This window comes from Bubalus bubalis, chromosome 3, assembly GCF_019923935.1.
Source record: "Bubalus bubalis isolate 160015118507 breed Murrah chromosome 3, NDDB_SH_1, whole genome shotgun sequence".
NCBI classification, from domain to species: Eukaryota; Metazoa; Chordata; class Mammalia; order Artiodactyla; family Bovidae; genus Bubalus; species Bubalus bubalis.
The window spans coordinates 152,449,304-152,461,507 of NC_059159.1; the positions used below are offsets into that span (position 1 = coordinate 152,449,304).

Below are 12,204 nucleotides of genomic sequence, written 5' to 3' on the forward strand. Positions count from 1 at the left end.
TCCCAGCACACCAGGCCTCCCTGTCCATCACTAACTCCCGGAGTTCACTCAACCTCATGTCCGTCGAGTCAGTGATGCCGTCCAGCCATCTCATCCTCTGTCGTCCCCTTTTCTCCTGCCCCCAATCCCTCCCAGCATCAGGGTTTTTTCCAATGAGTCAGTTCTTCGCATGAGGTAGCCAAAGTACTGGAGTTTCAGCTTTAGCATCATTCCTTCCAAAGAACACCCAGGGCTTATCTCCTTTAGAATGGACTGATTGAGTCTCCTTGCAGTCCAAGGGACTCTCAAGAGTCTTCTCCAACACCACAGTTCAAAAGCATCAATTCTTTGGCGCTCAGCTTTCTTCACAGTCCAACTCTCACATCTATACGTGACCACTGGAAAAACCATAGCCTTGACTAGACGGACCTTTGTTGGCAAAGTATGGATCTAAATTCAAGAGTCGTCAATCCTGAAAAATATGGATTTCAGCACTGTTAACCAGGGGAATAAATGAAATTACAAAGGAAGAGCATGTATGATAAAAAGAGAACCTGAGAAGAAAGCCTTGGGGGGTATCAACATTTAAATAGTTTGTGGAAGAATAGAATCTGAAGCAGTCTTCAAAGGAGTAGTCAAAAATATCAGAGGAAAATCAAGATACTGAGGTCACAAAAATCAAGGTTAATGAAATTTAAAGAAGATGGTTTCTGTAACAAAGAGAAGTGAAAGTGTTAGGTTTGGCATTTAGAAGGTCACTGCTGACTTTTGATGAAAAGAGCTTCAATAGAGATGGATGAAGAAGGCAGATTACAGTTGGTAAAGATGATAGAAATTTACAGCATATAGGGCACTCTGTAGACTGGTTGATAAAAAAGGGGAGAGGAAGTTAGGATAGTAGCCAGAAGGGGCACGCAAGAGGGGTTTTTCATAGAGTGAGAGAAAACTGACTCTTTGGGAGAAGTAGTCACTTGAGCACAGAGCAAGATGGGACATAAGACCAGAACAGGTGAAGGAGCTGGCCCTCGTCTTAGTGTGGCTCTCTCTAGAAACATGCTGAAACATGAGGGCAAGAGCAAGTAGTTTCTTGAGGAGTGCAGGAAATAACAGTAGGAAGGTAGAAAAGTGGGACGGGGAAGGAAGCTAGCCAATAAAAGATAAACTCTCAGACCAGCTTCCACGTGGGCGACTGATGCTTAACCCCATGGGGAAGGTCTAGGAACAGTGTGAGGTGCATGCCACAGAGTTTTCTCATCCCAAGGGCTGAAGCTCAGGCATTTGACTATGACCAGACATTGGTTGAGGAGTTGCTATTTTCAGGGATTTTAATTCCCTGTGCTTCCAGCCTGCATTGCAGGTGGCTGAACACATGCTGCTGCAGGTAAAATAGCCCCTGGTGAAGAGATGTTGTAGGTGCTGCAGGGTGGGAAAAAAAGAAAGTGAAGTCGCTCAGTCGTGTCTGACTCTTTGTGACCCCATGGACTGTAGCCCACCAGGCTCCTCCATCCATGGGATAGGTCAACTGAAATAGTAAGTCACAGGGCGGGTGTGCTGGACCACAACAGTTTTCTTACAGCTTGAAAGACAGACTTTGCTGAGTGAGTGGAGGCATGGGACTGAGTGGATTTTCCATTACATTTCATGTAATTGGTGTGTGTGTGCTACATTTGACTAATATCTTCATCATATATCAATTTTAAGAGAGAAAATTATGTTTGAATAGTAATCTATAAGGAAAAAAACCTTTTCCCTGTCTTACATATGTAATTAAAAATCTTGATGTAAAACACCATTTTCAATCTATAGAAGGTATTACTCGCTTTTTCAATCTATAGAAGGTATTACTCGCTTTCTCCTAAGTGATCTTGCAAAAACACCTGGCAAAGGAATTGGACTGTGAAAAATCAAAGTTTGTGACTGAGTACATAGAAATTTACATTCATCAGTGAGGTGGGCTAGATATTTTAGGAGTGAGATTGAAGGTGCAAAAAACCCTACAAAATTCATAACCTTAAGTTCAGTCATATAATATTGGGCTCTTATTATAAAGACAAATATAGGCATTAATCTCAAATTTATTTTGAGTTGTGAAAGACATGAGCAGTAGTTTAGGCTGTGGTGATGTGTGCCTGTGTGTGTAAGTGTCTTCTAGACTTCTCTTAGATTTAGACCAAACTGAAAATGATTTTTCCTGTACATAATACTAATCACTTTATTCGCCCTTTAATGTGTGAGTCTAGTTACTAAATATGAAAAGAAACAATTAAAATGTTTCAAAGTGATTGCCTCTCAAAGATGGGGCGTCAGGGTGAAAAAAGGCAAAATTGCAGACTACTAATGGGGTCATAAGTTGGTAGTTTTATTTGATCTTTTAAACTTGCCACATATATTTATTTTTTCATACAGACTTTAAAAATGTTCTATGGAACAAAGAAGCTAAGAGAGATGAATGGAAAGCAGTGGTTAACCAGAGCTGTAGTGCAAAAGAACAAAGTTTTGGAAGGCGAGGGTAATAACATGGCCTCTTCCACACACAAATGCAAAGGAACATGATACAAAAGACATCCTTGGAGCAGAGACGGGCTGAGCTGCTTAAACTGAAAAGGACTTGTGTTCCAAGCTGTGTGTTGATAATATAAACTTCACATCTCACTTTCCAGACTGTAATTTAAGATTCTTCTGCAAAGAGGGATTCTTTTGCTTCTTGTGACACAATGGTACCTAAACAAAATACAAGGCTTTCTATGTCAAGAAAAATGTGGTGGTGGTTAGGGCTTTACCCTTAAGAAGTTGGAGTGAGAGTGCCAAGTGTCAGTGAAAAGGCCTCCTGTGAACCTGCCTAAGATTCCTAAAGTGTGTACCTGGGGAGAGCATGAAACTTCTATAAATAGGCAGAACAAGGACAGAGCCATTGATCCCCCTCTGGGTAGTTGAGAGTTGCCTTTCTCTGTAACTATAGCAGTGTTTTTACATCAGAGGAGTGGCTCAAGAGCTGCTTCTGCTCAGTTGCTACATGATGCTGAATGGGTTACTTGGTCTTTCTACTCCTTGGTTTCTTTCATAGTAAAATAGGATGGTAATCTCCACTTCTATGGTGGTTATGGGATCACATGAAGTCATCTATGTGAAAGGCTGCCTGGTGATGATATGATGTGTGCTTTTTGCTCTTTGCTTTGAGGGCATTGATACTTTAGTACTCTTTGATCAGAATGAATGCTTTCACATGAGAAATCCATTTTATCATGGTGTTTGGGTCTTCAAACTTTCATCCAAATTTTTTTGTTTCATTTGTTGTAAGTATTATAAATTTCATGATGTAGTTTGAATAGTAAATGTGAGAATTTAAAATATAGCCTTGAAGGATGTTAAAAACAATTGCTTATTTAACATGGACCTAACCAATATCAGCAAAGAGCTCAGGTTTCATGGAGAGCATAAAATTGGACAAATTCCTGGATAAAAGGCTTATAATCCAATTAGCTATCAGGAGTCCATAAATATTTATGCAAAAATCATAGGACTGGAAAGAATTTCAAGTTAAATGCAAATGTGATTTCTACAAAAAAAGTAACTTCCTTTTTCATTCTAACCTTTTATGTGTGTTCAAAATGTCATTGAAATATTAAAAAAAATTTTTAACCACTTTAGTGTGACAAGTTCTCTGTAGCTGGATGGTTGGCTGGATATAAAATGTTATTCTCCTTCAGCTATTAAAGCTGTCCTTGAAAAAGAATCTCTCTCAATTCCCTTCAAGATCACTTGTGCTTCAATAAATAGCATTAAACCTCTTTGCTTTTGGAAATATCACTTCATTAGCATTATTTTTTGCCCTTGACCCTATGGGAGATACAAGTGGGAGGTTCCTAACTGAATTGCATTATCAATTGAGTATAAGTATGATTTTTCTGATCATCAGAGCTGCTTATAAATGGAACAAGCTTTAAGTGTTTTTATTCACTGGAGATGTTCAAATATAGGCTCAGTAAGTGGTAGTTAACATGTTAGCTCAGTTGCCCCAAGATGTTCTGACCCTAGGAAACTAGAGAAGTATTTGGACAAACCTTAGATAGAAGAAGGGCTTCCCTGGTGGCTCAGATGGTAAAGAATCCCCCTGCAATGCAGGAGACCTGGGTTCAGTCCTTGGATTGCGAAGATCCCCTGGAGAAGGGATAGGCTACCCACTCCAGTATTCTTGCCTGGAGAATTCCATGGAGAGAGGAGCCTGCTGAACTGCAGTCCATTGAGTCACAAGGAGTTGGACATGACTGAGGGACTAACACTTTCACTTTAGATGGAAGAAAGTGTTGGGTTATTGGCCACCTGCCACAAACTTGCAAATCATCACAATTGCCTGCTAATGTCAAGACAGAGAATAGCAGGAAGTCATTAGGTTTACTTCTTATTTTACTATGTGTCTCCACATACCTTGAAGACCACATGAATAAGCTACATTTGTATCCTTGCACTAAGGCCTACTTGTTGTGTGACCTTTGACAAGTTATGCAATGGTTCTAAGCCTGTTTCTTTATCTGTAAAATGGGGATATGAATAATAGAACTTGCTTTATAAGATTAATGTAGAATTTCTTCTAGAGCCTATTATACAGAGTGAAATAAGTCAGAGAAATATAAATATCATCTACTGATGCATATATATGGAATCTAGAAAGATTATGGTACTGATGAATTTATTTTCAGGGCAGCAATGGAGAAACAGACATAGAGAACAGACCTAAGTACATGGGGGGAGAGGAAAAGGGAAAGGGTGAGATGTATGGAGAGAGGAATGTGGAAATTCACAATACCATATGTAAAATAGATAGCCAATGGGAATTTGCTGTATGACTCAGGGAACTCAAACATGGGCTCTGTGACAATCTAGAAGGGCGGGATAGGGGGGAGATGGAAGGGAGATTCAGGAGGGAGGGGACATGGGTGTACCTATGGCTGATTTTTGTTGATGTATGACAGAAAACCACAAAATTCTGTAAAGGAAATATCCTTAAGTTAAAAAAATTAAGTGGCAAAAAAAAAAAAAGATTACTGTGGGGTTTCTTAAGGCAATACTGAAGCTTAGCATGGCCTGACACACAGGAGGCATTCAAAATATGCTATTTATTAAAAGGAGGAGAAAAGAGTGTCTCATAAATGGTTTTTCCCAACCCCAAGACTCCTCACCTCTCTGGAAAGTTACTGCCTTATTTCAAACTGTGTAAAAGTCCTTTTCGGAAATTCTAAGCATAGGATGGGTTCTTGGACTAGATGACTCATGAGGCAGCTTCCTGCTCTGAGACTCTGTTATTTTGAGTATTTGATTCATAGTATTCACTTAGGGTAAACATTTCCATATCTCCCCAAGTAAGAATAGCCTGGCTATCCTGGGTAAGCACTGTGTAGAATAAGGAGCTCACATGATGAAGGAGATGGAATTCGGTTACATTTGGACCCCTGTGGACCTAATTTATATCCTAGCTTCTAATACCTGTTAGCTGAGAACCACATGAGGCAAGTTGCTTAACCTCTCTGGGCCTCAATACCCACAGCTGTACAAGGAGGGTGAAATAATATCCAGGAGCTCTGGAATGAAGATGCAGTGAACTTTACCATGTAATGTCATCCAGCACTGGGTATCCAGGAAACAATCTTTTTGTTGGCTGAAGTTTTCACTTTTTAGCCAGGTGTGTCTGCATGATTTAACACAGCCTGACAGTATTTTATCCCCACCCCGTAAACAGCAGGAATATCTTCTGCCTGGCCCAAACGTTAGGATGTAAGATTTTTGGATGGCACCCAGTTTGTGTTCATATAAAAGCCCTAAATAAAATGCTTTGGGTAGAAACAGTTTTGGCTCATCCACCAGGCAGTGGCAAAAGTGCCTGGCTTCCCAAGGACAAAGCAAAGGATGCCGTGACTGGCTTTATTTGCTGAGGGCAGAACTTTTGAAGTTTTGTGCTGCGGCTGCCATCCACGTTTCTGCAACTGTCTCTTCCCTTTTTTTTTTAAGAGCTGTTGTGGCAAAGTCTTCTTAGCATGATGTGCCAAGTTTGAGGGAAGTTAATTTATTAGTTCATTAAGCTTCGGGCATTCTAGCTTCAGCCTCACCATTGCTTTTGATTTTAGACTTTGGGGGCTTCTTGTATCTTCAGTGTTTGACCTCCCACTTTGCCAGCAGTGACCCATCATCGAGTGCTATGTGCTGTGTTTTTACTTCCAGGGCTGCCCAGATGGATTTGCTCTGTGTTGTGGAGAATATGGTTAATTAAGAGCTTCAGGCAGAACCCGCAAGTGCTTTTTAATTTTCCTTGCTGTTTGGTTCATCGCTCCCCTTATCTCATTACCCACGTTTCTCCTCCAGTCTCAGGAATGAATTTCTTCCTCATGAAGTCCCGCTGGCTGCAATGTAGCCTGTGCCCGGCTATCTGCTCCATTGCATGTGCTTTCTCTGTGAGGGGAAAATAAAATAGTGAAATTAAGTCATATTCAAATCTGAAGGTTTTCTGAAAATAGATGTGAACAAATTAGACGTCCTGGGAATTAGCCAAAGCTCAGTAATTAATAACCTTTTTAGGTCTGGGTGAATAAGAAGAATGTTTAATAAGTATGGCTAATGTTCTCTACAAACAGTCCATTCTCATTAAGTGGGATAGTATAGCACTGTTTCTCTAATGGGTGAGGGGCAAAAGTAGAAAAGTGACTTCAAGTGAGGGGTGTAGTGAGATTTCTTTTTGAAAACATTTTTATTTGTTTTTATTTTATTGGCTGCACCCTGTGGTATGCAAGATCTTAGTTCCCCAACCAGGGGTCGAGCCGGTGCCCCCTGCATTGGAAGCACGAAGTCTTAACCACTGGACCACCAGGGAAGTCCCTGTAGTGATCTTTCATGCCTGGTATGTGCTAACCACTGCACACGTCATGTAATTACCCCTCACACCAATTACTGCAGTACAACCACAATAACACCAAGGAATAGAAAACACAGCAAGTCATGGTGGCTTAACCTAGTTTATGTACTTGGTTCCTTGTGACTGGGGTCCAGATCCAACACCTGTCAGACTCCAAAGCTAGTAGTGTTCAAGGCCTGGAACCTGAGACTTTGTCATCCAGGTGCAGAGTGACATTTACTCGTGTGATGAGGGTTAATGCTGTCCCAGGAAGGAAATCCCTATCCTGGTGGTATTCTAGTGACATCAGGCTGCTGGGGAGGTTGTTAATTAACCTACCCAGCTTTCAGTCTGTAGGTTACACATCAGCAAAGTGCAGAGAGAAAGGGGGACACTTCATCCCAAAGCTTGTTTGTAGACAGTGAATGTCAGTCAGTAAACAGGTGTGCCTTCGAGGGGCTAAGATTTATCCTTAACTAACTCTGGCTTGGACCACAGAATAACGTCAAGTCCCTAAAGTGATTTTATGATCCTCTGGAGTGTGGAATTTCAGTGAGATAGAGAAGAGGATGAGCGGACTCTTAGGTATAGTCATTGAAGGTATCTTGGGCCACAACGTGTGAAAGTTCTTGTAAAACTAGGGAAGAACTCCCCTGGTAGTCCAGAGGTTAAGAATCCACCTTCCAATGCAGAGGACTTGGGTTTGATCCCGGCTCAGGGAACTAAGATCTCACATGCCGGGAAGCAACTAAGCCAGCATTGCACAACTGGAGGGCTCGCATGCTGCAACTAAGACCTCATACAGCCAAATAAATTAAAAAAAATTTTTTTAATAAAATCAGGAAAAGCTTGGGGCTTGCATTAGGGGATCACAATCCCTGGATGTCAAATGAAATATAAAAAGAACCAGCACGTTAAAGAGCAAACTAACTGTTAGCTGGAAAGCTGGGACCAGGGATGTAAATTAAGCTCTTTGCTTCCCTTTTCATTTTTCTGGAGAAGAAAATGATACAGTTACAGAGTACACAAAGTTTAGGATCAGATACCTAGGTTATAAATCCCAGCTTGAAACCTATGTCATATGTGATCCTGGGCTCTGCTTAAATTCTCTGTAACTTTTCTCCCCCAAAAGATCCAACAATGAATTGTATATTTCATACAGTGGTTATAAATATTAAGTGAATTCTATATATAGTTTGCTATTACTTTCATCCTGACCTTTTGACACCTTTATAAATGTTTCTGTTAAAAATGGGAAGGCAGAAAGGATGGAAAATTTAGTGGATTTTTAAAGTAACTTTACCAAAAGGACAGGTGACTCTGTAGATCTGAAATTGGATCAATAGTTTGAGTTCATTCATTTTCCTTCTAATGTGAAAAATATTCATGAATTGACTCTGCTTTAATCACAGGGTCTTCACAGAAAACTTGACATCTTACTATGCCCAGTATTTTGCTGACTGCCCACTTGATGAGTGGGCACATTGATGCCCACAGCTGGGCATCTCACATTGATGATGTGAGGGGAGCAGGGGTTAGAGCTAAGACAGCCTGGTAGTTACCTCCTGCACATTTCTCTGTGGAATAACCATAAATACTTTCTGTATATTATCATTTAGCACTGGGCTAGATGCTGTGAGGGAGTTTATAATCTGGAAGAAAAGATAACCCGTTTGCCCATTGGAAGTTAACTAAGAATTTTGGATTGAAAGATGAAAATGAGAATACAAAAGGGAACCATGGGCTGGGAAGGGTCTTATTGTCGTTCAGTCACTAAATCGTGTCTGATTCTTTGCAACCCCATGAAGTGCAGCACACCAGGCTTCCTTGCCCTTCACTGTCTCCCAGAGTATTCTCAAACTCATGTCCATTTAGTAGGTGATGCCATCTAGTCATCTCATCCTCTGTCACCCCCTTCTCCGCCTGCCCTCAGTCTTTCCCAGCATCGGGGTCTTTTTGAATGAGTCAACTCTTTGCATCAGGTGACTAAAGTATTGGAGCTTCAGCATCAGTCCTTCCAATGAATAGTCAGGGTTGATTTCCTCTAGGGTTGACTGGTTTGATCTCCTTATAGTCCAGCAGACTCTCAAGAGTCTGCTCCAGCTCCACAATTCAAAAGTGTCAATTCTTCAGCACTCAGCCTTCTTTATGGTCCAGCTCTCACATCCTAACGTTGCTTGTGACCAAACACCAAATCAATGGTTCACATAGTAAGCATGCACAGCTTATGGGCAGATCAAAGCATGATTGTTGTGAATGACTGACTTATTTAATTGTGTCCTAAAGGATGCAGAGGAGTTGGAAAGGCAAAAAGAAAATAAGAAAGGGCATTTGTATATGTTAAAGGATCCCAACTTATTTAAGGAATGGATTTGGAATAAGTTACTGGTTTTGTTGTTTTAGCACTGTATATTTTTAATTTATTTTTTAACTGGAATATAATTGCTTTACAATATTATGTTAGTTTCTACTGTACAACAGTATGAATCAACTGTATGTATACATGGACTTCCCAGGAGGCGCTAGTGGTAAAGAACCCATCTGACAATGCAGGAGACATATAAGATGTGGGTTCGATCCCTGAGTTGGGAAGATCCTCTGGAGGAGGGCATGGTAACTCATTCCAGTGTTCTTGCCTGGAGAATCCCATGGATAGAGGAGCCTGGTGGGCTACAGTCCGTAGGATCGCAAAAGAGTCAGACATGACTGAAGTAACTAGCACAAAAGCATGCATACACCTACGTATACATATATCACCTCTTTCTTGAGTAAGCACGGTATTTTCAAATGAGATATTGTGAGGTGATTCTCAAGAATTGTCTGTTCCATGCTGTGCTTGATTCTGGGCCAGATGAAGGCCGAGAGGACACAGTTGGGACTCAGGAGGAAAGATTGAAGGAGAGGCTGCTGCTGATTTAACAGGAGGGGAAACAAAGCTATTCATCACCCCTGGAGGCAGCACAAGTAAGGTAGTACTCAGGATTTAAATTTTAAAAGGGCAAAACTAATACAATTATGTAAAGTTTAAAAATAAAATAAAATTTAAAAAAAAATTAAAAAAAATTCTAGATTAAAAAATAAATAAATAAATATCCCTACCACTCCTATTTTAATCGATAATTAAATGTTATTTGCTCTTCTGATCTTTTGAGTTCACTGACCTGTCTGTGTCTGTTGCCTGAGCCTGAACCCCAGCTACCTTCTCCTTTTATCTAGAGAGAGCAGGATCCTTCCACTGGCCACCTCACCACAGTCACTCTTGCCCCACTCTCCCAAACCATTCTCTGTATCCTGAGCTGTCTTTAGTAAAAGCAAACGGGGGCATGACTGTTTTGTTCCTTAAAGCCTTTTGATAGTTTACCATTGTTCTTAGAGCAAATCTCAAACTTTATAGTGTGTGTCCCCAGCCTTGCACCATGAGCCCTTTCATCCCAGCCCTCATCGTGTGTCCATTGCCAGTGCTGTGTGTTGCAGCTGTGTGGCCGTGCCTTCTCTCATTTCAGGAAGTTCCCCTGTTCTATTCCCTTTGACAGGAATACAATACAATCTTTTATGTATCCAAGATCACTTCTTTAGGGAAGACTCTCCTGACCCCTATACTATGTTGGGTTCCCCATTAGGTCCTGGAGAGATACTGTCTTTACCTCACTTGTAATTATTCTCTGTCCTCTCTCCAAAAGACACTTAGGGTACAACTGGTGAACAAAGCAGGAGTTGTGGTGAAACTTATATCCTGGTCATTGGAGGAAGATGATAAACATAATGAATAAATTATGGTATATGATGAGTGATATATATAAAAGAGAAAATAGACTAGAGTAAGAAGGATGAGATGAGGGAAGCAGGCTGCAATATTGAAAAGAATGGTCAGCATATTTCCATGCCATATGCAAATTAACTCAAGAGATATTATAGTGTTAAATGTAAAAGTTAAGACCATAACTCTGCATAAAGCCTGGCATGGGTTAATAAGTTCTCAAAACATATTTATCAAGGAGACTAGCAGACAATATTATCATTGTTATTATACTCATTCAAATTCTAAGTTTGGGTCAGGCACAGAATATGTGCAGCCTTCTCTGGTTGCACAGCAGGCAAACCAAGGCTTATGCCAGGGTTGTCTAATCCTTTTCTGAAATCTCCTGTGCTGAAAGGGGATTCCTTTCAATGCTTTTTTCTGTTTCCTGTGAGACCCTAACAGGGTCCAACAGAGCTAATTAATTACCCTGTCGTGAGGGCATAGGGACTTCCTTGCAGTGATTTCTGAGGGCACCCGAAGATTGAGCAGGCCTAATGATGAAAACAGAATCATTCCGTTCCAGAGAGTTGATGTGGGGATAGATTGGATATCTGAACTCCTGGATGTTTCTGTCTCTGTCTGTCTCTCTCACACACACATGTACACACGCTCTTTCTCTCCTTGTCTTCTCAACAACAAACAGCTTGGCTCCTGGGCAACTTAGCTTTAAATTGGAAAGTGCAGCCTTGCTTGGCAGAACAACAGTATCACAGCCTCCCCATTGCTCAGAACAGCTTGTGAGATACATCCCTGCAGGCAAGACCATAAAGGGCTGTCTAATGTCCTGGAACCACCACCCCCAAAAGGACTCTTCTGGGCGGCTTCTTTAGAATTCTTGTCTGCGGGGCATATCTTCTCTTCCCCAGCAGTTTCTCATGCTGGACTTGAACTTTTTGCTTCTTTCCTCTCCATTTAATTAGTGATCTCATCTCTTCGATCATTAGAAACCCACAGTGGCCGTGGAGATGGAAATCGAAACCAAATTCAAAGGGAAATGCAGGAACCAATGACTTGGAAGTCTGAAAAAGCACTCTAGTCCCTCTGACCTTAATAACATAACACATTCCCTTGGCCACTTTACAGAGGTCCCAGTTCAAACAGGCACTCCTATTTACCTCTCCTCCCTGTGAATCTCAAAAATTTTTTTAAAAGACTAGATTGAAGCAGTTCTTGCATGGTTCTGAATATGTCTTACTTAGATGACAATGGCCACTCTTTTGTTATGGTTGTTCTGTTGCTAGGTCATTTCCAACTCTTTGCGACCCCATGGACTGCAGCATGCCAAGCTCCTCTGTCCTACACTATCTCCTGAAGTTTGCTCAGATTCATGTCCATTGAACTGGTGATGCTATCTAACCATCTTTCTTATCCTCTGCTGCCCCCTTCTCCTTTTGCCTTCAATCTTTCCCATCATCAGGGTCTTTTCCAATGAATTGGCTCTTTGCATCAGGTGCCAAAATATTGGAGCTTCAGCATCAGTCCCTCCAATTAATATCCAGGGTTGATTTCCTTTAGGATTGCTTAGTTTGATCTTCTTGAAGTCCAA

At 41.0% G+C, this 12,204-nt stretch overlaps 1 protein-coding gene across 12 annotated transcripts in view; it reads left to right on the forward strand.

Moving 5' to 3' along the window:
• PLPPR1 (phospholipid phosphatase related 1) overlaps positions 1-12,204 on the forward strand; it is a 600,006-nt gene that overhangs the window by 425,175 nt on the left and 162,627 nt on the right. Inside the window, exon 1 of one of the 12 annotated variants that reach the window (XM_044940347.2) lies at positions 6,805-6,865. The exons of 10 other annotated variants lie outside the window; for them this stretch is intronic. The gene's annotated coding sequence lies outside the window, so the exon portion shown is untranslated. Of the gene's footprint in view, positions 1-6,804; positions 6,866-12,204 lie in introns of those variants that run through there. One more of the 12 variants, XR_006550106.2, reaches the window with a different exon arrangement.